General features: G+C 37.6%; 1 protein-coding gene and 1 long non-coding RNA gene across 3 annotated transcripts in view; one reads left to right on the top strand and one right to left on the bottom strand.

The window, feature by feature from the left end:
• The first annotated feature begins 281 nt into the window (after positions 1 to 281).
• The window catches only part of LOC105480028 (KIAA1217 ortholog), a 910,528-nt gene continuing 885,248 nt past the window's right edge, over positions 282 to 25,561 (top strand). The window contains exon 1 of the mRNA XM_071070358.1: positions 282 to 397. The gene's annotated coding sequence lies outside the window, so the exon portion shown is untranslated. The remainder of the gene's footprint in view (positions 398 to 25,561) is intronic.
• Positions 8,923 to 18,734, bottom strand: LOC139356396 (uncharacterized). Of its 2 annotated transcripts, none has more exons than XR_011608194.1 (5): positions 18,606 to 18,734; positions 13,421 to 13,499; positions 11,186 to 11,375; positions 10,215 to 10,317; positions 8,923 to 9,094 (listed from the first exon to the last, which is right to left on the bottom strand). It is a non-coding gene; the product is annotated as an uncharacterized lncRNA (long non-coding RNA). The 2 variants fall into 2 exon arrangements; XR_011608193.1 differs by having other exon boundaries at positions 11,281 to 11,375; positions 18,606 to 18,723.

Genomic DNA, 25,561 nt, shown 5'->3' with positions numbered 1-25,561 from the left:
GTTCCCCTCTTCTTCCCACTTCCCCTTTCCACCCTCCTTGGCCACCTAAATCAAACCTATCCTTTACTACCTGTAAATCTCCGGATGTCCCCCGCCGGAAGTGAGCACGACTTTTCCAACACCCTTCCGCGTTTTATTCATGCCGTGTTTGCAGGCTATTGTGCATTTGATCGTGTGTTCCAATTATTTACGTGAATGTTTTATCTTCCCTGCTAGAGTGCAAGCTCCTTCAGCCCAGAGAACACGATTAATTTTGCTTTGTGTTTGTCACAGCCAAGAATTGTGCCTGGAACAAACACAGCCTTGTTGAATGGAATTGGACACATAAACAGATGAGAAGTATTTGGCAGCAACCTGACCAACCCTTTTGAGTTTGGATGGGAGTTCTGGAGCAAAGGTATCCTGAATCCTATAATAATAATAGCAACATAATCTCAAGGCACGTTTATAGTTGAGACAAATGGAATCTACAGACAGATGTTATCCATAGGCCAAAGAATACTGCAAAAAATTATTTACAGCAATATTTTTCCTTTTACAAGAAAAATAAGTTATGAGGAAACATAGCTAAGTTTTCACATGGAAACTCATATTGAAAGGATGGCTAATCATCCATGATCTATTCGCCTATGCCCATGAATTCTACCATCAGCAGTAATAATTATGGAATCTAGAAGATAACAGAAGATTCCATTCATTAGTTTATATTTGCAATTATTTTATTTTTGCCCAGTGATGTTGAATTAAATCATTGAAATCCTTTCAATATTTTGGCTTGGAAATTTCCTCTATTTTTGTTTCTTAGTGGATTTCTCGTCACTTACTACAGCTTTACTCTGTTGGGAAAAAAATCCAGTTAATATACCTATACAGTAGCTAGGAAATTTAATGAAAATCTATGAAAGTTTGATTATTTTTAGAGACATCTCATTGAGATTTCTTTGTTTCCTAAATGTTTAATGATAAATAGTCCCCAGGGACTTTTGCTCAACTTTGTAACTCCCTGGAAGTTCAAATTTAAAATACTCAGCCACTTCAGAGGCAAATACTCAAAAGAGAGTGAAGCACAGAAAATATGGGGTTTTTAATGCAGGTCAGTGGAATGCTAGCCTCAATTCCAAACTCCTTCTTTCTCTGATAGGGTTCAAGGACAGCTCACACAGTCTCCCTGTGGGCATTTGAGTTTTCCTTTGAGGTTTGCGTCTCTCCTATCTCCCCTCTCCTTAGTCTCTTAAATTACTTGGCTGTTGCCCTTGTGACAGGATAGATAAGAATTGGTCACCATGGCCAGGTGTGGTGGATCACGCCTGTAGTCCTAGCACTTTGGGAGGCCGAGGTGATTTGATCACCTGAGGTCAGGGGTTTGAGACCAAACTGATCAACATAGCAAAACACTGTCTCTAATACAAATACAAAAATTAGCTGGGCATGGTGGCGCTTGCCTGTAATTGTAGCTACTTGGGAGGCTGAGGCAGGAGAATCACTTGAACCCTGGAGGCAGAGGTTGCAGTGAGCTGAGACTGCACCACTGCACTCCAGCCTGGGTGACAGGGTAAGACTCCATCTGAAAAAAAAAAAAAAAAAAATTGGTCACCATCCAATTGCATTGGCTGGGCTATTTCTGGAGACATACTTGGGGCACCTTGTTAGTGGGGCTTTGACATAAGTGCATATAGGGAAGGAAGAAGGCACAGTACTACTTCAGCAGCTCCAGCCCTGGATCCTGAGATAACCAGGAACATTTCCAGGATGCAACAGCATTATAAGTGGCCATCCCTGCACAAGCAAGGGCCTATTGCTTTCTAAGCATTTCTGCAGTCACCTCCAAATGGTTTCAATCCTGTACCCCAACAGCAAACAAATTTGAGCATGCTCCTTCCAATATATATATATTTTAAAATGTACACAAATAAGAGCAATGAGATAAAAGAGTCAATATAAATAAGAATTCTTATATTTTCTTCTATTCCCACAAGGGATCATCTTGTAAACCCCACCTTACATAGCACCAAGCTATGGAGATCATAGCTTGGGTGCTCCTTGGTTAGAGCATCTCAGCCACAATCTGTCTCTTTTTCTGCACTTGCAGCTAATAGATAACTTCTATGTTCTGGTTTCTCTGTGTGTCTCTGTTTTCACTTTTGTGTTGCCTACTCTGATGCTGATTTCCTATGTATGTGCCACGTACAAACCCTCTAAGAAAGGGGGCCCCGTGGGGCTTATCAATTGCTGTTTCATGTGGAGCTTTCTTCATGACAAAGCTTTCTGCCAGGCCCCAGGAGAACTGCTGATCAGCCTTGACAGCTTTGTGTTGTTGGGGCTCAGCCATCAATGGCCAGGGCAGCAGTATTACATTTTAGAATGGGTGCCATCTGTATGGAGGTGGCCATGAGTGACAGTCAAGACAGGGACCTTTTGTGGCCCAAAGTGTGGATGGTAGTCTTCTCCTCACAGCCATTCTTCTTGGGGTTATTGTTAGGGTCCTTGGTTAGAGATCGTGTATTCTTCCTTTCTTGTATGATCTTCCAATCCAACGCCCCCTCCCAACCTCTCAACTGCAGAGAAACAACTTACATATTAAGTTCACAATGAAGAGCCCTGCTACTTCGTTCATATATATATGAAATATATATCTATTTCAAGATAGGGTTTCTCTATGTCACCCAGGCTGGAGTGCAGTGGCATTATCGTAGCTCACTGCAGCTTTGACCTCCTGGACTCAAGCGATCCTCCTGCCTCAGCCTCCTGAGCAGTTGGGACTACAGGTGTACACCACCATGCCCGGCTAATTCTTTTAAATTTATTTGTAGAGATGGGGTCTCCCTATGCTGCCAGGTTGGTCTCAGACTCCTGGGGTCAAATGACCCTCCTGCCTCAGGTTCCCAAATTGCTGGGAGTACAGGTGCAAGTACCGTGCCCAGTCCTTTTTGTAATATCCCCAGTGAAAAAACCATTCATTTAGCCTACTCTTTGTTGATAAAAGCCTATCTTTCAAAGAAGGTAATATGAGCTTTTGGAACAAACTGGCACATCTCAGAGTGAGTCCTTTTTGCACATTGAACCTTTCACAGGGAGTAGAAGTGGGACCCTCTGCCTACCTCCCCCACTTTGTTGGAGAGCTTTAGATCTTAACTGATAGCAATTATTTATCTCAGTTCTCTTTCTCCAAGAACCCATGGACATTTGTCCCAACTGTGTCTGGGCATCTGACAAAGCATGCCTTCACAGCCTACGTGATCTGAAAGCCAAGAAGATGAGGCTGTTTCTGGGCCTCACTCCACCTGTCATCCAGAACAAAGGCTAAGAGAGAGGGCTCTGCAGCCACAAGCCTGGGTCCCTCGTATATAGCAAGATAGTGAGATCCCATTTCATAGTACCTACATCATAGGATTACAGTGAAAATTAATTTAACATATAAGTGATTACTATAGGTAGTATTGAGTACATCTGGCCTTTTATCGTCTAAAAGGAGTAATTTACTTTGTGATATTTTGGACTCGTGGGGCTTACTATGATTATTTCTGAAACAATTGAACAGGAAGAAAGTATGCGTCTTGGTTTTATTACCTGTGAAACTCACAACCAGCAAGTCTGGGTCTGTCTTGTTCGCTACTCTATCCTCAGTCCCTGTGCTGTAGGTATTATTATGACAGCCATTTTACAGATGTGGAAAAGGCACGAAGAATTAAGTGACTTGCTCATGTCATACTGTGAATACTTGGCAGAGCTTGGATTAAGGATCCAGGCAGCCCTGGTATAATGGCGACATTGGAGAAATATCTCCATTGTTTGATATTGATATAGAAAATATTAGGAAATGTAATTACATAAAAATAAGTGTTCTCCAAGGTATTTCAGTAAGTTTTTATTTGCTGAAAGAAAATTCTTTGACATTCACAGACTCTGGGAATGTGATCACTTCTGTTTATTGAACGCCACTCACTCACCATAGATCTTACACGCATGAACTTAATCTTCTATAACATCCTTAGGATTAGATATGAGCAATCACATTTTGCAGATGAGAAGCTGAGCTTCATAGAAATTGTCACCTGCATGGAGATCACAAAGCATTAGGTGGCAGAAGGGGGGTTAGCACCAGGGTTCCATACTCCTAAATCTGTGCTTTTCTGCTGATCTATTTCCATGGTGGTGAGGACAGCTCGGAGAGAGGGCTGCTGTAGTTCCTTAAGCATCCAGAGCCTCAAGACTAAAGACTCACTCTGGAAACGAGGGTCCTCAGGCTTTCTAGACCTGTCACGTAAGCCATCTAACGGTCATTCCGTTCTTAAACTGGCCATCAGTAACTGGCATTTATCTGATTAAGAGGCAGACAAATTCCTGCACTAAATTCCAGTGCTTGATAAACTTTCCACCATAAAGCTTGTCTTGTTTGATATTTCTTCCTTTTAAAAAATAAAGAATCTTTATACCCTGGGAAAAGGATAATTAAAAATAAAAATTTTAAAAATGCAGACTCTAATTGGCAGAGTTTGGAAGAATGAACAAGAACTTGAAGGTATATATTGGGGAGCCAGAAGGAAAGTTGGAATGAGTGTGGAAATGGGAGCAATTAATTTCTAGCTTTCTAGCAATTAATTGTTATCTACAAGAGGAGTTTAGGCCTATTTACCTTTGAAACCAAAGGGGAGTTTGCAAGAAGCATTATTTAATGATTTAAAAAATAGATTTTTAAATATTTAAGATAAAGGCTAACACTAGCTAGATAATAAAGCTTTTAAATATTTTACCATAGTATATTACTAGCATGACTTATATTTCAGACTGTGTCCTGATTTTGGATACTTTACATTTCTGCAGATTACTCTTTAGATCACTAATCAAAATTAAATAATGCCGACTCTTAATTACAATGATAATTTTTCATAGGCTGCAAAGAGAATGGCAATCTTAAAAATAAATGCTTTTTTCTAAATGAATTCTTTCTGAAATAATTTGCTTATATGAGTAATTTGTAGAGATAGTTATGATAGAAGGGGTTATGACTAGAAGTAATGGGATGAAATGAAGTAGCAAAAAATTTGGAATGAAATTAGAAAAATAAACAAGAAAAAATTAACAAGAAAAAAGAAAAATAAGGTTTTAAACTTTAGACTGTGTGAAACAGTCTTCTTGGGGAGTAGGAAAAAGTCCTGGCTATTCAAAATATTAGCTAAGGCTCAACATGATGATGAGGGTGTTTATTCAGCAGGGAATATCCCAGTGCTTTGTAAACACCAAGATTATTCTCAAGCGTGCTTCTAATGTTATCCCACAAATCCAGAGCAGGTACAACATTGGTGTCTGTGAGTAAACATTGAATTTTAATTCCACCCCAAGTGATTATTCCCCAAAGTAAATTTCTTTAGAGGTATAAATTGTCTGACCCTATCCACTTGGAGGCAAGGGAATGTTTGTCTTGAGGAGTTATGATCAGCTCTATTCTGGAGCTGCAGAACTGAAGGTGGGAAACAAGCTCTCTGGGTGAATCTGGTTAAGGTTCTCTTGCTGACAGTCCTTAAGTCACAAAAAACCACCACCAACCCAGATACCAGCTGAGTCTCACTCAGTTCATCTAGGCATTTTTCTCAGCACAGAGTTTTTGTAAGTTCTCCAGGCGGTTCTAAAGCATAGCCAAGACTGAGGACCACTCCCAGAGCTGCTGAGACTTATTTACAAACCATCTCTTACCTGCAGTAAAAACCTGCCTCTGCTTTTTGATTCTTGTGAGTCTTTGTTTACCGTCTGTGCAGTTTTCTCTGTATTCAAGGAAGATGGGCTATAATGCCAAAGTTCTTAAACCTTTTAATTCCTTGTCGCTTGGATCATCTAACAAAAGCAATAGACCCTTTTCCAGGAAAATGCACTTTGTCTTTATCTTGGATATAATTTAAGCATCATTTAGAATCCCTGAATCCCATCTCTCAAAGCACGAAGTCCCTATCTTATCTAGATAATGTCAGAAACCAGATGCTCCTGTTCTTCTTTAACTTGAGTTGTTGCTTCTAAAAACCTGTGCCTGAGCACAGGTGATATGGTTTGGCTCTGTTTCCCCACCCAAATCTCATCTTGAATTGTAATCCTTGTAATCCCCATGTGTTCAGGGAGGGAAGTGATTGGATTATGGGTTTCCCCCATGCGGTTCTCGTAATAGTGAGTTAACTCTCACGATATCTGATGGTTTTATAAGCATCTGACAGTTCCCTGGCGTGTTAGTCTTCTGCTGCTGCCTTGTGAAAAAGGACGTGTTTGCTTCCCCTTCCACGATGATTATAAGTTTCCTGGACCTCCCTAGGCATGCAGAACTGTGAGTCAATTAAACCTCTTTTTTATAAATTACCCAGTCTCGGGCAGTTCTTTATAGTGGTGTGAAAAATAATACAACAGGAGACTAGTGCATTTGTCGTGTCCTTTCACAAAGAAGTAGAAGAGATCACTGGTAAAGCCCCATGCTGTAGTCTACTCGTGGGGCTGTTAAAAGGTTGTTTGGGCCTGGCGTGGTGGCTGACACCTGTAATCCTAGCACTTTGGGAGACTGAGGGGGGTAGATTGAGCTCAGGAGTTTGTGACCAGCCTGGGCAACATGGCAAAACACCATTTCTATTAAAAATACAAAAAGTTAGCTGGGCATGGTGGCCTACGCCTGTAATCCCAGCTACTCAGGAGGCAGAGGCACGAGAATCACTTGAGCCTGGGAGGTAGAGTTTACAGTGAGCTGAGATGGCGCCACTGCACTCCAGCCTGGGAGATAGAGTGAGACGCTGTCTAAAAAAAAAAAAAAAAAAAATGTCTGGAACTCTAGAGGTACAGGGACAAGAATATAGTAATTCAAAACCAGAGCATAATTCTAACAGTGCAACCCCATAAAGGTTACAGAAAGATGCAGTGGGATGATTTGTTTAGGTTTGGGTGACCAGAACCAATCTCAGCAGCAGAGTAGATGACATTAGCTTGATTGGTTTAGTTGGTGTTCATCCGCGCAACAGGGAGAGTGGATGGACATTACAGGGGCCACTGTGGAAACAATCACAGTCAACACAGGTTCTCTCTGGTTACACTGTGGCAGCTCTAGAACATGTTATATTAACTGCATGTTTTTGGATCTCATGACTTCACTGACATGTCCACATCTCTAAAGCAGTGGCCATCATTTTATCAGGAAACTCCATACATACAGCTAAGTTCAAGCACCTTTTTTAAAAAATTGTTTTTCTATTGTTGAATGGTTTTATTTTTCATCTAAAATTTAAGAAACTGTATAATCAGTATAAATGGGCTTGTCTTACGGCAATTTAAACACAATTTAGTATTAAAGAAGACACCTTTGAAACTGGATGGTATTGTTTTATGTTACTTAATAGAGAAATTGGTTTGAATCATAGCTCCTCTAAGCTCCTTCATCTGAACTGATATTTTTTTCTGTTGTGAAGGAGAAAGAAACAATGTCATCTTTAATCCCAAGAAATACTCTTCCGTTTATTTGTTTGAAAAGTTTAGGCTTCTTTGTTTTTTGGTCTTTGTGCTTGGAAGCACTCAAAGTTAGAAAATCTAGATGAAATGAATGATAGTCTTAAAACATGACTTAGGAAGAGTTACAGAATTTGTTTAAATCATTAACTCTAGATGGTGAAAAGTAGTTAACTATGAACACCTTCTCCCAAAGAAAATAGGCCCAGTTTATGAATGAGTTCTGCAAAACTTTTAAGAGCAGATAATTATTATTATAAACTGTTGAAGAATATTAGAAAAGTAGAGGCTTCTTTGTTTACACAGCTAGCATATCCCTGAGGACAAGAATGATACGCAACGGGAAATTATAATCCAATTTGAGAATACAAATGCAAGTATACAAATTAAATATTAATAAATCAAATCCAGTGGTATATTAAAAATGCATGATGAAAAAATAGGTTTCATCTCATGGATAAAAAGGTGGTTCAACAATACAATTCATATTAATCAAATCACTATGTTAACAAATGAAAATGGGCCAAATTCAATCTTCAACTGGGATAATCTTTTAAAACATTCTTTGTAAACTAAAAGTAGAAAGAGAACTCCCTTAAATCCCACAAGAAACCCGAGTTTCATCCTCGGGAGCCATCTTCACTATAATGGGTAAAAAGGCAAAGATAACCGCTATAACTCTCACCATGCAATGTTTTATGGAGGTTCAAATCAGTAAAAAACATCAGGTAAATAATCTGGAAAACTATTGTGACTTAGAAGAAAATCAGCAAATATGGTTGGAAACAAGGACATACAAAATTGATGGCATCTACAATTACTGGTTAGAAAATATAATGAACAAAGCCATTTGCAATTAGCAACTCATCCCTAAAAGACCTAATAAGAAATGTTAGAACTAGGCCAGTTGCGGTGGCTCAAGCCTATAATCCCAGCACTTTGGGAGGCTGAGGTGGGCGGATCTCCTGAGGTCAGGAGTTCGAGACCAGCCTGGCCAACATGGCAAAACCCTGTCTCTACTAAAAATAAAAAAATTAGCCAGGTATGGTGGCAGGTGCCTGTAACCTCAGATACTTGGGAGGCTGAGGCAGGAGAACCTCTGAACCCAGGAAGTGGAGGTTGCAGCGAGCCAGGATTGTACCACTGCACTCCAGCCTGGGTGACAGAGCAGGACTCCGTCTCAAAAATAAATAAATAAATAAAAAACAATAAAACTATATTAATAAAACTAAAAATACAGAACATAAGTCAAAGCACGCGCACGCGTGTGTGTGTGTCTGTCTGTCCTGGATGGGAATAGTTAACATTATTAGGACATAAACCTGTCTTAAAGTTACTGATAAATACAATCCTAATGAAAATTCCATCAGAATTTTTGTTAGAAACCTGAAGTTTATTCTAAAGGTCACACAGAAGAGGCAAATGCACAACAGTAACAAAGACATTTATGAAAAAGAACACAAGGGGTGGGGCTTCCCTGCCAGGCAGGAAAACATAAACCTGTAGTAAATAAAACAGTGAGGCAGCAGCTCAGAAATAGACTTAGTGATCAGTGAGACCCAAAGAGGCCCGAGGCAGGCTCTTGCAAATGCAGGGAGTTAGTTTCGTCACAGGCAGCCTTTCAAATCTGAGATAAAGAGGGGACAACTTAGTAAATGATTACTGGACAATTTCCCACACATTTGAAAAAACAGTCACTATAGCTCTTACAGAACACTAGAGTCACTATAAAGCTCTTATATGTTCACAAGAGACGGATTTAAGAAAGACTGAAATCCTTTTGGAGGGTAATTTGTCACTATAAAAAATAGAAAACATTACAAAGAAAAATTATAAAATTACTAAAGAAAATATAGGAAAGCATTTTTATAACTTCAAGTTGAAATAGGCCTTTTTAAACAAGACAAAAATTCTAGAAACATATAATTAAATCTTTTAAAAATTAGTATAGAAGACTGAAAATATGAGCAATAAGACTGAGAAAAACATTTACAATTTATTTAGAGACAGGTTCTCATTCTGTTGCGGAGGCTGGGGTACAGCAGCACAATCATGCTCTCTGTAACCTTGAACTCCCTGCCTCGAGCAATTCTCCCATCTCAGCCTCCCAAAGTACCGGCATTACAGGCGTGAACCACTGTGTCTGGCTACAATATATTTAACAAGTAAAGACAAATCAGCAAGATATAACTTAAAACAGCTGAAGGATGTAAATAAACAATTCATGGAAAAGAAGATAAAAATGGACAAATGAAAAGATTCTCAATCTCACGAGTAATCAAAGAAATACAAACTAAAGCCCTTAAATTTTTACCGTTCAACTGTCAAAATTAGAACATTTATCTCAATTTTTTGGTAAAAATGCAGGAAAACACATTTCAAGAAACTCTAGGTGAAAGTATAGCTTGATGTATCCTGTTTGGAAGGCAATTTGCCACTCTATAAAAATGATAGAGAGTTCATGCCATTTGGGTCATGCATTTCATTTCTCCAATTCAAATATTCAGAAATACTTATAATAAATCTAGAAACAAATGTACGAAGAGATTCTAGCATTGTTTCTTAGCATAAACAATTGGAAATTATCTAAATCTTCAGCAAAACATAGTATCTCTATTACTATTGAATACAACATAGCTTTTAAAACAACAATAATTGAAAATCATCAAGTCACAAAACATAGCTAGAATAACATGATAAAAACAATTTTATTTATCCTGCATAGCCCAATGGTCATGAATTCCCACCTTGCAGCCTTTTGTAGTGCAATCAATAGATACTCTTGACTACTGGCAGGTGAACCCAAGTGTTTAATCCTTCTCTTCATGATAAAAATTTTTCAGCTGAGCACTGAAATACAAAATTAGATCCTCACAGAGTGAAAAAGCAAGACAAACTGGAAGAAGATACTCACAAAGCATACATTTAACCAATGATTTCTATCTAGAATCAATCAAAATGTTAAATAGAAACTCCTATAAATCAATAAGGTAGTAAGTCAAATTAAAAATAAATGGCAGAAGCACATCTGGGATGACAGAGGAAGGACCTCCAAAAAATCCATTTCTATGTAAAAGCAGTAAGAACATTAACAAAAGTGGAGAAAAATAAACTTTTCCAAAACTCTGAAAGTTAACCAAAGGTTTACAACAATCCAAGGGCATATCTATTCAAAAAAAAAAAGTGTAATATCAGTAAAAACAGTGAGTTTTGGGACATTTTAACTTGCTCCATCCTCTTCCCACTTGCTCCGCAGAAGCTATGAAAGCTAACAGTCTTGTAACCATGGTAACTGTAAAAACCAGCAGCTTAGCAGCTACTGGGGAGAAGGAGAGAACAAATTTGGAGCTGCTCCAAAAGCTCCATCCCCAGAAAATTGTTACTATTTGACCCGTCTGGCTGTTCCTGAGAAAAGCTCCACTTTCAGGATTTGTCTCTATTTCGCCCCACTCAGATCTTGCTTTTGCCTATCCTCAGGGTGTTTATCAAGAAGAATCAGTGTCAAGATTGTTTGACATCACAACCACCTGACGTGGGGATAGAAGCTGGGATACACAGGAGGCTGATCAAAAGACTTGAAAGAAAAAAACATGGGAATAAGTTATCCACAGGGCACGTTGAAAAGCTCTTGCCTATGCCTGGGAATCTAGAAGACTACATGCCTGTGCAGGGCTGTGCACAAGCTCAGGAAAGACCCAGGAAAACTTGAATCTCTCACCTCTGGTTTACTTTGAAGCTCTGTGTAAATAGAAAGTGAAATCTAAGGCAGATTTGTATACTGATGCAGCGTAAAAGGCATGTTGTAGCACATACCCAGAGCTCCTTGGCAAAGGCTGGGAGGCTTGCTGGTTCAAGGAATTTAAGGAATCTCTGTTCAATCATTATCATACTCAGTAGAGACTTCAGGGCTGCACAAAAAAGAACAAAGTCTTTACAGAACTCATCCAGGAAAGTTGCTAAACAAACACAAAGAGCAACAGCAATGACCTGCAACAATGACAAACCCATACAGAATAAGGGATGATCTGATTTCCAGGATTGCTACATGTTTTCTTTTGAAATGTCTAATTTTCAGCAAAAATTATAAAACAGAAACAGAAAAGTATGGTTTATACACAGGGAAGGAAAAGCAATGAGTAGAAACTGTCACTGAGGAAGCCTGGATGTTAGACATACTGTACAAAGACTTTAAATTAGTTTTGTAAATATGTTCCACCCCAAATCATCAAAATATACATTCTTTTCAAATGCAGATGGAACTTTCTCCAGGATAAACAATACATCAGGATGTAAGACATACCTCAGTAGACTTGAAAGGCATAAAATCATACAAAGTATGTTCTCTGACTTTGAGGAAATGAAATCAGAAATCAATAACAGAAGAAATTGAAATCAGAAGAAAATTCAAAAAATTGACAAATAAGTGGAAATTTAATAAGTAGAAGTAATGGTAGGCTTGATATTGGGTACGGTGTACACTGCTCAAGTGATGGGTGAACCAAAATCTCAGAAATCACCGCTAAATAGTTTATCCATGTAACTAAAAACCACCTGTACCTCAAAAACTATGGAAATAAAATGAAAGAAGTAGTGATAGGTTGGGTTTGCTCTAGGACTTCCTCAATCAAATGAGGATCATTAGATTATTATTCAGTTTTTTTTTTTTTTTTCCTACCTTTTCTTTTCTTGAGACACAGTCTCCCTCTTTCGCCCAGACTGGAGTGCAGTGGCGCCATCTCGGCTCACTGCAACCCCTGCCTCCAGGATTCAAACGATTCTCCTGCCTCAGTATCCTGAGTAGCTGGGACTACAGGTGCGCACCACCACACCTGGCTAATTTTTGTATTTTTAATAGAGATGGGGTTTCACCCCATTGGCCAGGCTGGTCTGAAACTCCTGACCTCAAGTGATCTGCTTACCTTGACGTCGTCCCAAAGTGCTGGAATTACAGGCGTGAGCCACCACACCCAGCCTGTTAGTCAGTTCTAAATATTTATACGTTTTAGTACGCTTATTTGAGTTATGAGTTGTGTTGAACTGGGATTTTTCTAATTTCTAGTTTTCCAATCTTTTTGCTGTTTATTCTAATTTAATTACATTTTGGTCAGAGAATGTGGTCTGTGTGATATGTATTCTCTGAAATGTGTTGAAAATTTATGTCCCAATATGTGATTGGTACTTATTAATGTTTTTTTCTGTGCTTGAAATTAACATGTATTATCCAATTAGTGCTGGCAATACTTTATGTTCATTAAATCAAGCTTGTTAATTGTATTGCTTTAATATTTTATCCTTTCTGGGTTTTTCCTTTGCCAGATCCATAAATGACAGACAGAGATTTAAAATGTGTCAATACAAGGGTGGATCTGTCAACTTAAACTTAGAGTTCTATCAATTTTATCTTTATTTTGAGGTACTGTTATGTTGAATTTAATCATTTCTTCCTCATATTTAGTAAGGGACCTTATAAAACTAGTAATGTTTTCTATGTTAAACACTTTTTTCTTTTTTATGTGAATGTAGTAATTATATCCACTTCTCCCCCAGCTGTATTTTAGAGTAGTATAATTTCAAGCTTACCAAAAAGTTTTATAAGGAATACAAATGCTCTAATATCTCCTTCACCCAGATCCCCAAATTGTCAGGATTTTACCGCATTTGATTCCCTCCTGCTCCACCCTCAGTGGGGCAACTTCCTTAAAGACAAGGAAGTAATAGAAAGAAGAAGAGAGGAAGGAAAGGGAAGGAGAAAGAAAGAAATGAATACCAGTTTTTCTTTAGTTTTTTGCCTGGTGTACATTTTCCCTTTTAAAAAATTTTAGTAACGCCTTTTTATAGTGTTCTTACATATATAATGTCACTGGATTTTTGTTAATCTAGCCCAATAATCTTTGTGTTTAAGTGTAGAGTGCAGTCACTTTTATTATAATTTTTGATATATTTGGGTTTATACCTGCCATCTTGTTTTGTGTTTTCTCATTGTAAGACTCTTGGTTTTTCCTTTTTCTCTCTTGCGTTCCTCTGTATTACTACTGTGGAAATAAAATGTTATACTTATTATGGTTACTCTAGAAATATACTGTATTTAATAAAATCTAAAATTAGTCATTATCAGCCAAGCACCGTGGCTCACACCTGTAATCCCAGCACTTTGGGACGCTGGGGCAGGCAGATTACCTGAGGTCAGGAGTTTGAGACCAGCCTGGCCAACATGGTGAAACACCATCTCTACTAAAAATACAAAAATTAGCCAGGTATGGTGGCACGTGCCTGTAATCCCAGCTACTCAGGAGGTTGAGTCAAGAGAATTGCTTGAGCCTCGGGAGACAGAGGTTGCAGTGAGCAGAGATTGCATCACTGCACTCTGGCGATAGAGCGAGACCTTGTCTCAGTAAATAAATAAATAAGATAAAATTAGTCACTATCTTTACCTTTCTCCTGCACAATACAATGATGTTAGGACATTACTTTGAGTCACAGGCATCCTGATGCACTTACTATTGCTGTCCAGTAGTGTCAATGAGAGCCACCAACCTTTATTAGTGTGCTTGCAGTTAGGAATTATAAGAAGAAATTTTTTCTGTTTTTACTCAGGACCAAGATTGATACAACCAGGTTTCTTTTCTGTTCCCTTCTGCAGGGTAAGTTTATTTCTACTTTGCCTTTACCCTGACTCTGTATCTCTCTAGAGTCCTGGCTTCCTGTAAGTGGTCCTGTTAGTTTCTCTTGTTACCTTAGGCAGGTTCCAGGTTTGGTCTCTTAGTCCTTGACCTTGCATGGCCTACAGAATGGAAGCAACAGTGGCCAGGGTTTGGCACCTTGGTATTTGGACAAGTAACCTGTGAGTAAAGAGTTATATCAGGCTTGGGTTGATGAAGGCCTGCAGAAAACAGTGGAGCTCAGATGAACAGGGAAGGTAGTGTCTACTTGTTTGTTGTATGACAGTCAACACTTGCATCATGGGAGGTGTTAGCTGGCATACAGCACGTGAATCCTCATAACTAGAGGGGTTTAAAAGATTGGTCAAATATGGAGGCTGTGGCTTCTGTGTGTCAAGTTGACCTACACACCTTGCCTGTTGTCTCTGGCAGCCCCATGTGGGTAAGCAGGTGGGAGAATTGTATAGTTGGCATCATGCTGGGTCAGTCAATGAGACAAAGATGCTGCACCTGAAATATCTGCTGCCTGGGATCCTTCTATAATTCTAAGTGAACAGAATATTTGATTAAAGGCTATTTGGGTCTTCTAAGTCTAACTGCACACTCAAACCCATAATTCAGCCATGGTGTTGTATTGCTTGAATGCTCTATGCTTCTATTTATTTACCTGTATAAATCCCATAGATTTTAAGAGTTGTGCACCTAGCCCAAAATAACTGCCTCATAACTATTAGTTGCTATTACTATCATAGTCATTATCTTACTGAACAATTGTGATTGTTTTCAGTAGGAGGGTGGTTTAGTTTCCCTAGTCCATCACACTGCAGAAAATAGAAGCCCATACATTTGATCACAAGCAGGACTATGCAGTTAGCTGTGTTACCTGAGGCAAATTACTTGACCTCTCAGTTGGGAGGAGACTGGAGAATTCTGCTTCCATCAATCTCTCCCTCTCGGTTACTGCCACACAATGCATTAAAATGGTTTCTAAGAAGAGTCTGCAATCTGTACTTTCTCTTTGCCTCTCAATTGCATTCTGTGTCTGTCTTTTCCTTCCCCTCCTTGATATTTTAAAAGCATTGTAATGGACTAAGCAAAAATATATGAAGATACTTCACAGAGAAGGAAGTAAAATGAAATGACTTTGTAGTCCACTATACTAATGGTCTCTAACTCCAATGCCTGTAGGAGTGAGACAGGTAACATAAGTAGATGAGGTGTGCTGGGCCAGACAGTAGCAAATGATGGAAACTGTGGTGAATGGGAGAGCACAGGCCTCATTTCAAAGGGTGCCACTCCTACCCAGCTCTAGCCAACTGCTACCATGCAGGAATGTGGGTCCAGAATAGTTTTTTTCTGAATTTTTCCCAAAAGGCAGAAATGATAGTTTGTTTTGGTAAAATCTCCTAACTTTTAAATATTGAAACTATTTCATATTCTGTTTTAAAACCATTCTGTGTCTGGGCACTGTGGCTCACACCTATAACCCCGGCACTTTGGGAGGCTGAGGTGAGTTGATCACTTGAGGGCAGGAGTTCGATGTCAGCTTGGCCAACGTGGCAAAGCCCCATCTCTACTAAAAATACAAAAATTAGTGAGGCATAGTGGCAAGCACCTGTAGTCCCAGCTACTTGGGAGGCTGAGGCAGGAGAATTGCTTGGACCCAAAGGATGAAGATTGCAGTGAGCTGAGATCACACTGCTATACTCCAGCCTGGGCAAAAGAGGGAGACTCTGTCTCAAGTAAATAAATTAATAAATAAAAATAAAACCATCCTGCATGCCTAACAAACACATTGGTAAGTTCTCTTCAGCTCATGGACTGTCATTTTGCAATTTGTGAGTGAAACTCTTCTTGTTCTTTTTTCTAGGGTTAGGTAATTATAATAAATCTCTGGATATAAATACTCATTTAAAATAACTTTATTAGTAGCTACTTTACCATAATATATAATGAATAAAATTCAATAGTAAGAGTTTTAGTTCACGAAGGATGACATGAAATTAACGGTAATCCAATTGTCTGGGAGTTAATCCATTGTGGGGTAAAGTAATATTCTTTCTCTTGTGGAAAATTATAGTAAAATGTGATATATTTTTAGAAGAATCACTGACAAGTGGAATAGAGAATAAAAAGAAATAATAAAATAGAACTGCATTTAAAATAATAGCACATAGAAAAAGAATTAGAGAAAAGATAGATCTAATGCCATGATGTCAGACTTATAAAAAGCATAATCTCCCAAGCACAAATACCAATTCTTTCTTGGCTTTAGTGATTGCATCTAAAAATATTACAGCTTCCTTTAAAGCAGGTTATAATTCAGATGAGTATGTGCAAACATAGCAAACCTTGGAAGTTATAACATATCCCACAGGTAGCACTTTTCACCTAGTAAAGTGAGAAAACTACTTCAGGGTCGCATATCCAGGAGAGTAATTGAACCTGGAGAAAACAGGAGATGCTGGCATTAGGCTGGGAACTGGCTTTTACTGAGTTTGAGATGGAGTCCTGATTACAGGTGCTGAGTGAGATGCTTTTCAAAGGACGAGGCAAACAGTTGGAAAATAGTGTTGCTGCAAGGCTGAGTCTTATTTCTAATAAAAAGGAGGGGAGCCAATACTTCTCATATTTGTGAGTTGCAGAGAATGTACTTGGGAATAGGCAATTGTTGAGTTTCATCCCTCAAAACATTAATGGGTAAACGTAAGCATTGTAAGTCATGGTTCTCTGTCTGACTACCTATAGAGATGAAGTAACACTACCTAGGTGACAGTATTAGTTTCCCAGAGCTGCCGTAACAAAGTACCAAAAACCATGTGGCTTAAAACAACCAAAATATTTAGGCTTATAGTTCTGGAGGCTAGAAGTCTGAAATTAAGGTGTCATCAGGACTCTGCTCCTTCTGAAGGCTCCAGGGAAGAATCCTTCCTTGCCCCTCTTCTCAGCTTCTGATAGCTCCCAGCAATCCTTGACTTGTGGTTTCATCACTCCAACGTCTGCCTCCATCTTCACATAGCCTTCTCCCTGTGCCTTTGTATGTTCAGATCTTTGTCTTAGAAGGATGGCAGTCGTTGATGTACAACCCACCCTGATTTAGTAAAAACTCCTCTTCACTTGATTACATCTGCAAAGACTCTATTTCCAAAAAAGGTCATATTCACAGTACAGATTGAATATCCCTAATCTGAAAAATCAAAATCCAAAATGCTCCAAAATTGGAAACGTTTTGAGTGCTGACGTGACACCACAAGTGGAAAATTACATTGCACACTAGAACTCATGTGGCAAGATACAGTTAAAATGTAGATACATGACACACCTTCAGTGCTCCCAAGGGAAAAATGACCATAAGTGACCTTAGGAAACAAAGATAAACTATTGCAGTTCTATGCTGGAAGTGATGAATGAATGTTAATGAAAAAATAGAAAAACACTGCATAAAACTAAAACTGAAGATTTTGATTGTGTATTGAAAGGGAGGATCCATCAGCACAGCAGTGAGTACATACCACTTAATGGTTTGCTGATCATAAAACAAGCAAAGATCTATCATGATGAACTGAAAATTGAAGGGAATTATAAATACTCAACAGGCTGGTAGCTGAAATTTAAGAAAAGACACAGCATTAAATTTCTAAAGATTTGTGGTGATAGAGCATCTGCTGGTCACAAAGCAAAAGAGAAATTCATTGATGAATTTGCCAGAGTCGTCATTGATGAAAATCTAATGCCAGAACAAGTCTATAATGCTAATGAAACATCACTTTTTTTGTGTTATTACCCCAGAAAGATACTGACTACAGGCAATTAAACAGCCCTTGCAGAATTAAGGATGCCAAGGACAGAATAACTGTGCTAGAATATGCTAATGCAGCAAGCACACATAAGTGTGAATTTGCTGTAATAGACAAATGCTTGCATCCTTGCTCCTTTCAAGCCGTGAATTAGTGACTTTCTTACCAGCCTATTATGCTAACAACAGGCATGGGTCACCAGGGACATCTTTTCTGATTGGTTTCACCAACATGTTGTGCCAGTGATACATGCTTACCACAGAGAAGCTAGACCAGATGGTGACTGCAAGTTTTTGTTATTTCTTGACAACTGTTCTGCTCATCCTTCAGCTGAAAGTCTCATCAAAAATAATGTTTATGCCATGTACTTTCCCCCAAATGTGACTTTATTCAGTCATGTGACCAGGGTATTCTTAGATCAATGAGAAATAAATGTAAAAACACCTTCTTGAGAAGCATGCTAGCAGTAGTGAACAGCGATGTGGATGGTAGAAGGCTTTCAAAAGAAACTTAGCATGAAGGATGCCATGTATGTGATTGCCCACACTTGGAACACAATGACTACAGACACAGTTGTGCATACCTGGAACAAGCTCTGTCCTACAACTATGTTAACTGATGATGATAAGCAAGATAATTACTTATGCTAAGTGAGGAGGAAATGATGGTATGACCTCCTTACCGATGCAAAAACTATACCTTCAGAGTCCGTTAGTAAGCTAGGAGAAGTGGATTTTGAAGAAGCTTTTAACATCCATAATGAGGCTTCAGGTGTTCATTTATGGTGAAATAGCCAAAATGGTTTTGAATCAGTGTCACAGTCATAATAGTGATGATGAAGATGATTATGATAACACTGAAGCAAAAGTGCCTATAGACGACATGGTGAAAATGTATAATGGGCTTGTTGAAGGACTAGAGCAGCAGGTATTCATAACCGGACAAGAAATCACACCAGTTTGTAAAATCAAACAGCAATTTCTAAGACAAAAACCCTTGTTAAGGAGACAGATGACTATGGAGGGAATATTTTTAAAAGCCACTCAGTAGAATGCCTCCTCATCCCTAGAAAACCCACTTCCTGGTCCCTCAACTTCTCCTGATGTTTTTGTTTTACTTAAAAAATACAGTGTACAGTAATGTTTTAATCATAACACCTTATTATAGGTGGAGACTAAAAGCCTGTTGCTGTTTATTGTTGCTGTTGTCAAACAGCTGATGCAGATATTCTGATGATGCTACTGTACTGCTTAGCTACCTTGAGCACATTTTCTTTTTTTTATTGTGTTGGTGGTATGTCATGTTTTTCACTGTTACATATGAAGAAGGGTAAGAAAATGATTACTTTTCTGTGGCATATAAATTAACAATCAGGATGATGGTGATGTCAAACAACCACGATTGTCCACATTGGGTGACTGAGATCATGACAGCTTTGCTTTCTGATGGTTCAATGTACACATATTTTTGTTTTATGCACAAAATTATTTAAAATATAAGAAATTACCTTTAGCCTATGTGTGTAAGGTATACATGAAACATAAATGAATTTTTTTATTTAGACTTGGGTTTCGTCCTCAAAATATATTATTATGTGTATGCAAATATTTTAAAATCTGAAAAAATAATTCAAAACCCAGAACACTTCGGTACTGGACTTAGGACTTCAACAAAGCTTTTTGGAGGACACAGTTCAACCCACAATGACCACAGCTTGCATAACTATGTAAAAGGCATGTGAAAGAAATGAAATAGAAATCTTGCTTTCAAATATTATGTTGGTATAAAACTAATTGTGGTTTTGCCTTTTTTTAACTTACATTATATGAAAGATCTGACACAGGTATGAATACAATTTAAATACAGTCCTATGCATAAAATATGGAGAAGATAATTTTAGAGCTTGAAATCATCTTCAAAATCATTTTTCCAGAGCCTTCATTTTACATATGAAAAATTATGGTGAACTGAAACTATCTTTGTTTTACTACTATAAAGAATATATATATTCTAATTTATTGATCTTTTCATTTTCCTTTTGCTATATCCATCAAGGTATTTCCCGGCCCAGAATTTTAATATTATGAATCAATCTTACTTTATAATTTTAGTTTTTTACACTTAAAACTTTTGTGTGAATTATAATACAGAATGTTCATTAATGCTTTTCTCCAAATCACTTAATTAAATAAGTTAGTTAAATAATGTTTAGCTAACTGATTATTTCTTTGCTGACTATAAATATGATGATCTTCTTCAATCTGCTTCTTTATGCTCTGTTTTTTTTTTTTTTCATGGATTTGTCAATTCCTGAGTCAGATGCAAACTGTTTTAATTTCTGTGGTTTTACAATATGGTGCAATATATGATAAAGTAAGTCTTTTCAATCTTTTTTCAAACATATTTTGGTAGATCTCAAGTTGTTCTTCAAGTAGAATTTTTAGCATTTTTTTTTTACAGCTCTGAAAAGATTTTGTTTAGAGTTATGGTTGAGATTGCATTACATTTATGGACTCTTGCCCAGGGCACATCAGAGACAGAGCAGGCTAAGGAAGTGTTTATGTGGAGGGGAAGTCTGGAGTGGAGTGTCAGAGCCCAGATAAGGGGAAGAGGGAACCATTGCATAGCTATTGCTTGGTATTGCATGTCAAAGCCTGAGTAGGGCATGGAGATTTTCCACAAAGTGGGGATGCCCCAGTGGAGAAAGAGCATGACATCAGGTCTATGATATTCCTACGAAAGATGCATTACTTAAATTCAGTCCTAAGGAAGCATCAGACAAGCCCAATGTAAGGAACACTCTACAAAACAACTGACCAGTACTCTTCAAGGGGATCAAGATCATGAAGTGACGGGAAAAGTAAGAAACTGTTAAAGACTGAAGGAGAATAAGGAGATGTTATAACGAAATGCTATGCATTCTGAGCTGAATATTTTTGCTATAGTTTTGTGTTTTGAGTCAGGGTCTCACTCTGTTGCCCAGGCTGGAGTGCAGTGGTGCGATCTAGGCTCACTGCAGCCTCTACCTCCTGGGCTCAAGTGATCCTCCTGCCTCAGCCTCTCGAGTAGCTGGGACTACAGGGCTGTACCACCACACCCGTCTAATTTTTGTATTTTTTGCATAGACAGGGTTTCGCCACATTGCCCAGGCTGATCTCAAACTCCTGGGCTTCAGTGATCTCTCCCTGCCTCAGCCTCCCAAAGTGCTGTGGTTACAGGTATGAGCCACCACACCCAGCAGCTATAAATATACTGAGACAATTGGTGAAACTTGAATATTGGGTTTGATGATTAGATGGTAGTAATATATCCATGTTAATTTCCCAATCATAATAATTGTACTGCCAGTATGTAGACCATCCTTTTCTGAAGGAAATATACACTGAAAGTTTAGATGATGGGGAAACAGGAAAGCAATTGACCCTCAAATAATTCAGCAAATGACCTCAAAAAAACAGGTCATTGATTATACATCAACTTTTCTATAACTATGCTTCAAAAATAATTTTTAAAACAGGAAGCAATTAAATGCTGAAAGTTAATTTATAAACTAATTTGAGAGAGAATTTAATGTTTTCAAGATTCAATTTGAGAGAAAATTTGATGTTTTCAAGATTAAATTTGAGAGAAAATTTAATGTTTTCAAGATTAAATTTGAGAGAAAATTTAATGTTTTCAAGATTCAATTTGAGAGAAAATTTAATGTTTTCAAGATTCAATTTGAGAGAAAATTTAATGTTTTCAAGATTAAATTTTCCGTTCCAGGAATATCTAATATATATCTCTATTTATTCAAGATTTTGAAAGATACTCTCCAGTATTATTTCTTCCATGCAGGACTTGTACATTTTACTCTTAGGTATTTTATATTTTTATTGTTGCAAATGGGTCTTTTTTCCATTTGAGGATTTTTTGTTGGTCTTTGCTGTCACATGAAAAACCTACTGACATTGATAGTTTTATTTTGTACCTTTGGTACTCAGCCTACTTCTGACCTTTCATTAGTTCTATATCTTTAGTTCTTGCTCTTGTATTTCTTAGCACTAAATTATATATCTGCAAATAATTTTAATTTTATATCTTCAGTTTGCAAGTTTGTACATTTCTTTCTTCTAGTGATTCCAGAATAATGTAATACGTAGTTTTCTAAAATCTAATTTTAATTGACAACAATTGTACATATTTATGGGGTACATAGTCATGTTTTGATACATAATAATGTATAATGATCAGATCATGGCAATTAGTTTTAAAAGCTGATGTCCTTGTCTTAATCTGGGGTCTAGTAGGAATGCCAGTCATGATTTTCTGTTAACTCTGATACTTACTTTTTATTTTTAATAGATAATCTTTATCAGAGTACAAAAATACCCTATTATTCCTTACCTTGCTAAGAACTTTTTCCCTATGAATTGGATATTGAATTTGATCAAATATCATTGTGGCAATTATCAAGATATTTCTATGACTTTTTTTACTTAACCAGGCTGAGTAATTAAATACCTAGTTTCCTTAAAGTTGACTCATTCATGAATTCTTGGAAATCATTCATCTTTGGGGTTTACATAGCATTGGGTTTAATGTGATAATGTTTTAGTAGGATTTTTACAACTACATTTGTAAACAATCTTTGTCTTCATTTGTTCACATCCATTATGATGTTCTTGTTCATTTTTAACTTTAAGGTAGTGGTAACCTCATAAAATTAACTGGAGAACATTCCAAATTTTCTGTCTTCTATAATTGCTCAGATAACATAGGCTTTAATTAAACCTTTGATGAATAGAGAGACCTTGCTCCTAAACCATGAGGGTCTATTGTCTTTATTTTCTTTTCCTCATGATTTTTAACATTTTTTATTTCTTTCTTGGTTATTATGCTATGCAAATCTGCTATGCTCTTGAGTCTATATTTTCCTAGAAAGTTATTTCTTTGCTATGTATTCTAACTTCTTTTTGTTTTTCTTAAAAGCAGATGAAATGCAGTATTCTAGCTTCTTTTGTTCCCTTGCTGTCTTATCAAAGTTTCCTTTGATACTTTTTTTCTAATGATTTGAAAGTTACTTGTCCAATTTCCATTCTTTTCCTGGTTATCTTTACATTAACAATATATTTGAACTCACATTTCTCTGCCATTCTACAGAACACAATAATATCTACTTACTCACCTCATGCTGTCTCCCTCTCCTTCCCAAAGAAGCTAAAAAGTTTGGGAGGCGGAAGAGGGTGGATCATGAAGTGAGGAGTTCGAGACCAGCCTGACCAACATGGTGAAACTCCGTCTCTACTAAAAATACAGAAATTAGCCAAGCGTGGTGGCGTGCTCCTGTAATCCCAGCTATTCAGGAGGCTGAGGCAGGAGAATCGCTTGAACCCAAGAGGCGGAAGTTGCAGTGAGCTGAGATCGTGCCATTGCACTCCAGCCTGGGTGACAGGGTGAGGCTCTGTCTCAAAAAAAAAAAAAAAAAAAAAAAAAAGTTAACATGTTTTACATCCCTCTTTTTCCAATCTCTTCCTAGATTTTACTTAAGTACCTCCAGGTTATTTTTTTTTTTTAAATCTTATACACTTTTATTTTAAAATGTATATTATTGCTTTACTCTTCAAAACCATAATAAATTCTTACTGAAGTATTTCTTTTTAATCATCAAGTAATACAGGAATATATTCTAAATGTAAACGTTTAGTCCTTCTACATACACCTAAAGTCTTTTATCACCACCTATAATGCCTGTGCCTTTCAAAGAAGGTATTACTGTTATAAATTTGGTATATATCTTTGCAAATATATGATGGATGGCATATATACCCAATTGTATTGGTATATGCAATATTTATAATAAAAAGCTTAGTTTGGCTTAAATTATTATATAACATCCTTTCTTAAAAACTGACCAATATGCTTTGAAGTTTTTTTTCATGTCAGTATGCATAGATTTACTTTACTTGTTTGAACTGTGGTATCCCATAGTACGAATGCACCATAATGTATTCAGCCATTCCCCTATTGCTAGATGGGTAAATAATTGTTGTTTTGAAGTTATTACAATGTTCCAGTGAGTACATGTACCAGTGGTTCATGTACATGTATCAGCTGGGCTTTAATCTAGGAAATAGAAAATGCTGTAGGTTTTCCAAACATGAAAGGATTCAATATAGAAGTAAGTTGTCAATAAAATAATTATACATGTAGAAGACAGGTTTTATTCTGTTGGAACTTTGCCTTCAATTTTAACCATTGTTGATGTGACTCCAGGATGAGGCAGTTGCTGCTGCTACTGCTACCAGAACTGGGGCCAGCATCCATATCCATGGAACTGGTGACTAGACAGTGGATTGTAAAGTTTGCCGACTGCATATCTTCTCACCCATTAGAGCTTTCTTGTGGGTCCATAGAGTTGCAGAGAGATGGTGCATTCCTCCCTTCTGCCTTTAAAAAAACTCATGCAAAATGCATCTAATTGGCACAACCAAGTTCACATGTAGAATCCTAGCAGCAAGAGTCTGAGAAATAAAGTTTTTAGCTTTCTAATATCTCCACATAGATAAAAGGAATGAACTAGGAGTTGAGACAGCCAAACCAGTTATCTCTCACAGTCTAAACTTTTGACGACTCAGTATTCATAAACAAGTTTGTATGCTTAGGAAATCTTCCAGACGCCCACATTGGCAACAATGTATTCCCACCCAACATTGTGCAATTCTGCCTCATACAAATAAAATAAAACACATTTCCCCTCTTGCCAAAGATCCAAATCCCATCAAAAGCTGTATCTTTCCCTGATGATGATCATTCTTTTCTCTAGTTCAATCATAAACTTATCTTGCTATCCTGTAACCCCAAATTAAATTACAGTTAACCACAACCTCACAAAAAGAGATTGAAGAACGGAGAAGAGAAAATACAAAATTGGTTAATACATAGAAATATATTTGTACGAAGCAAGGAGAAAAATATGTGCAGCTATTACAATAGTCCTCAGTCCTGCAACAGGTCATAAAAACACAGTCGGTATTCATAATTTCCTTTGTTCACTACCAATTGTATGGATCAATGTGCTCTCAGTCAGCAACTCAGTGGTAAGAGTTCTATGTCTAGTAGACTGACCCAAATCTTCTCCCTAAGCACCCACGTCCTTCCTGGTTTGCCTGTATTGAGTTGTATGGTTTTCCGTTCATCTTTTCTATTGGACATAGAGATTCTAGGAGACACCCCAGGGAATTCTCTGAATTATAAATACTCCTTCCTAACTTTGATATACCCCAGTAACTCCATTTCTGCTTGATAATCAAGGTCCATCACCCAAGCTAGAGCAGTAAACCTCTTCTTTGTCTATCAGTTCAGTAACATGAGAACCCCAAAGTGGCGTCAAGTGGCCAACTCAACTTTTAGTTCAGTGAAACCATTGTTGTGTCTTTGGTGGAAGTAACCCTGCATTGGGAAGTAACCCAGCAGAGGTCAACTGTGTGGGAAAGGGGAGCAAAATGTTTTCAAGTGAATAATTAGATATAAAAGAAGCTACTCCCATATCATGTCTTTGATTCCCAGATGCTCCTATTTAATCTGCAGGGAGTTGGCACCGTCATGTAGGACTGCCTCCAGTATCACTGGATGTTATCTTTCAGCAGATGCATAAGT

Source organism: Macaca nemestrina, chromosome 9, assembly GCF_043159975.1.
Source record: "Macaca nemestrina isolate mMacNem1 chromosome 9, mMacNem.hap1, whole genome shotgun sequence".
Classification (NCBI taxonomy): Eukaryota; Metazoa; Chordata; class Mammalia; order Primates; family Cercopithecidae; genus Macaca; species Macaca nemestrina.
This window is presented reverse-complemented; position numbering and strand designations above follow the sequence as displayed.